Source organism: Hipposideros armiger, unplaced genomic scaffold, assembly GCF_001890085.2.
Source record: "Hipposideros armiger isolate ML-2016 unplaced genomic scaffold, ASM189008v1 scaffold_659, whole genome shotgun sequence".
NCBI classification, from domain to species: Eukaryota; Metazoa; Chordata; class Mammalia; order Chiroptera; family Hipposideridae; genus Hipposideros; species Hipposideros armiger.
The window spans coordinates 15,723-19,804 of record NW_017732009.1 but is presented as its reverse complement, the minus strand read 5'-3'; positions in this window follow the sequence as shown (position 1 = coordinate 19,804).

Sequence of the window (4,082 nt, the reverse complement as noted above, 5' to 3'; positions counted from 1 at the left end):
GCTGTGGGCTTATCATATATGGCCTTTATTATGTTGAGATATGATCCCACTATTCCCACTTTGCTAAGAGTTTTGATCATAAATCACTGCTGGATTTTGTCAAATGCTTTTTCTGCATCTATTGATATGATCATATGATTTTTATTTTTCAATATGATAATGTGATGTATTACATTAATTGACTTGCAGATATTGAACCAACCTTGCATACCAGGAATGAATCCAACTTGATCGTGGTGTATGATCTTTTAATGTGACGCTGAATTCGGTTTGCTAGTATTTTGTTGAGGATTTTTGCATGTATGCTCATTAGGGTTAATGGCCTGTAGTTTTCTTTTTTTGTAATATCTGTGTCTCATTTTGGGATCAGAGTAATAGTGGCCTCATCAAATGTGCTTGGGAGCCTTCCCTCCTTCTGTATTTTTTGGAATAGTTTGAGGAGTATAGGTATTAATTCTTTTCTGAATGTTTTGTAAAATTCACCTATGAAGCCATCTGGTCCAGGATTTTTGTTTGTTGGAAGCTTGTTGATTACTGACTCAATTTCTTTGGTAGTAATCAGTCTGTTCAGAGTTTCTGTTTCTTCTTGTTTCAGAATTGGTAGATTGTAAGCTTCTAGAAATTTATCTATTTCTTCCAGATTGTCAAATTTGTTGGCATATAGTTCTCTCGTAGTATTTTCTTACAATTTCCTGTATGTCTGTGGCATCTGTTGTCACTTCCCCTCTTTCATTTCTGATTTTATTAATTTGGGCCTTCTCTCTCTTTTTCTTGGTGAGTCTGACTAAGGGTTTGTCAACTTTGTTTATCTTTTCAAAAAACCAGCTCTTGGTTTCATTGATCTTTTGTATTGTTTTTTGGTCTCTATTTCATTTATTTCTGCTCTGGTCTTTATTATTTCATTCCTTGTATTCCCTTTGGGCTTGTTTTGCTGCTCTTTCTCCAGTTCCCTTAGGTGTAAACATAGTCTGTTGATATGAGATTGTTCTTGTTTCTTTAGATAGGCCTGCAATGCTATGAATTTCCCTCTTAGGACTGCTTTCACTGTATGCCATAGATTTTGAGTTGTTGTATTTTCATTGTCATTGTCTTGAGGTAGCTTTTGATTTCTTCCTTGATCTCAGTTTTGACACACTTGCTATTTAGTAGCATGTTATTCAGCCTCCATGTATTTGTGTGCTTTCCAGGTTTCTTTTTATAATTGATTACTAGTTTTATAGCCTTGTGGTGAGAGAAGATGCTTGATATGATTTCAATCTTCTTAAATTTATTGAGACTTATTTTGTGTACTAACATGTGGTCTATCTTGGAAAATGTTCCATGTGCACTTGAGAAGAATGTATATTCTGTTGCTTTGGGGTGAAATGCTCTGAAAATATCAATTAAATCCAGCTGGTCTAAAGTGTCATTTAAGGCCACTGTTTCCGTGTTGATTTTCTGTCTGGAGGATCTGTCCATTGGTGACAATGGAGTGTTGAAGTCCCCTACTACGATAGTATTGCTGCTGATCTCTGTCTTTATGTCTGTCAAAATTTGTTTTAGATATTTAGGAGCTCCTATGTTGGGTGCATAGATGTTTACTAGGGTTATGTCCTCTTGTTGAATCGATCCTTTTATTATTATGTAGTGTCCTTCTTTGTCTTTTATTGTAGACTTCATTTTAAAGTCTACTTTGTCTGAAATAAGTACTGCTACTCCCACTTTTTTCTCATTTCCAGTTGCGTGAAATATCTTATTCCATCCCTTTACTTTCAGTCTGTATGTGTCTTTTGATCTGAGCTGAGTCTCTTGTAAATAGCATATTCATGGGTCCTGTTTTCTTATCCATTCAGCCATTCTGTGTCTTTTGATTGGAGCATTTAATCCATTCACGTTTAAAGTGATTATTGATAGGTGCATATTTATTGCCATTTTGTTATTTGTATTTCTGATCTTCCTGGGTTAGCTTGTTTTCCCCATTCTTCTGTTTAAAAAAGCCCTTTTAACATTTCCTCCAATGCTGGCTTGGTGGTAATTAATTCCTTAAGTTTATTCTTTTCTGAGAAGCTCTTTATCTCTCCTTCAATTTTAAGTGATAGCTGTGCTGGGTAGAGCAATCTTGGTTGTAGGCCTTTATTTTGCGTCACTTTGAAGATGTCCTGCCACTTCCTTCTCGCCTGCAGAGTTTGTGTAGAAAAGTCAGCTGTTAGTCTTATAAGAGTTCTTTTGTATGTAAGCTATTCTCTTTCTCTTGCTGCTTTTACGATCCTGTCTTTGTCTTTAACCTATGCCATTTTTACTATGATGTGTCTTGGTGTGGACCTGTTTGGGTTCAGCTTGTTTGGAACTCTCTGCCCTTCCTGGGCTTGTATGTCGATTTCCTTCACCAGGGTAGGGAAGTTCTCAGTCATTATTTCTTCAAATACATTCCTGATCCCTTGCTTCTTTTCTCCTCCTCCTGGTATTCCTATGATTCGAATGTTGTTGTGCTTGATGTTGTCCCACAGGTCTCTTAAACTGTTTTCATTGTTTTTTATTCTTTTTTCTTTTTGTTGTTCCAACTGGGTGATTTTTGCTACTTTGTCTCCTTTTTTTAACATTTTTATTGCGGAATTGGGGAAAGGGGAACAGACAATTTGCTGTCCTTTTGTTCTTCAGTCTAATTGTGGAGGACGTTGCTTCACTGGCCCAAGTTGGCACCATCTTTGTACTCTTCCAAGGCAAGGCAGATCAGTCAGCAGCTTCTGGACAGCCGCTCACACTGGCTGCTGGCTACATACAGCAGCCCATGGCAACCCACTGAAGCAGGGGCTGCAGCCTACGCTGTCGCCGGCAACTCACGGCAGCCCAGCTCCAGGTCAAGCTGTTGTTCAGCATCTTAGCTGTAGAGGGCAGTGTCACTGGCCCTCATATATGGGATCCGAACCAGGGCCCTCTGGCACCCCAAGCCAGGTCTTAACCAACGCGCAACTCAGCCGGCCCTATTTTGTCTTCTAAATCACTGATCTGATCCTCTGATTCATCGAATCTACTGGTGATTCCTTCGAGTGTGTTCTTCATTTCAGTTATTGTATTCTTTAGTTCTATCTGGTTGTTTTTTTATGATTTTTTATCCTTCTTTATGTCCTCCTTAAATTCCTGAAACATTCTTATCATCAGTGTTCTAAACTCTGTCTCTGAAAGGTTGGATACCTCTGTTTCATTTAGTTCCATTTCTTGATGTTTCTTCTGTTATTTTACTTGGGGTATGTTTCTTTGTTTCTTCATCCTGGCTGTCACTCTGATTGCTTCAATGTATTAGATCACCTAGAAACACACACACAAAAAGAAAAGAAAAGAAAAAAGAGAAAAGGGGGGGGGAAAGGAAAAAGAAAAAAAGGAAAAAAAAAAGGTGGGGAGGGGCTCTTTGTCCACTTTAATCTGCAGACCATTTGCTCAGCAATAGAGAGATTCTGGGCAACTCAGCACCAGCTGTTGGGGTGAGGGGCTCAGTGTGTCATGCGCCAACCTCCCTTTAGACTTGCAGTAAGCTTCCCACAATTAGTTGCTCTGGGTTCTGGAACTGTGCTCACCACCAAAAATCCTCACTGGTACTTGTGGGCTGTGCGCTGCTGCAAAAAACCCTCTGTGGCCTGCGGAGGTAGGAAGCAGGCAACACAGCTCTATGTGGGTGCAGCAGGACCCCAAGGCACCACAGGGTATGGTCAGTGGCCCCCACCAAGTCAGAGCAGCATGCACTCCTGCATCGGCAGCCAGCCCACACAAACTCGCCTGGAAAGCCCTGGCTGAATCACGCAGGAGCACAGCTCATGGTCCTACACACCCAGGAAAACTCCCTGTCTCAGACTGTCCCAATCAGCCGCTCAAAGATCAGTCTGAGCAGCCCGACAGTCAATCGCCACCGAGGCAACTCTGCCCGCGCAGTGCGGAAATCAGGGACCTAAGGCGAGTCGCGCACTTCCGGGTCTCAATAAGCAGTCTGTTGGAGTTGGAGTGCGCCTGACAGGCGTTTCCCTCACTACGCAGCACAAACAGTCCAGAGGGTGGGGATCCAAGGCCGCATGCGCACGCACACACCACTCCTGTGCCAATTCCAGCAGACC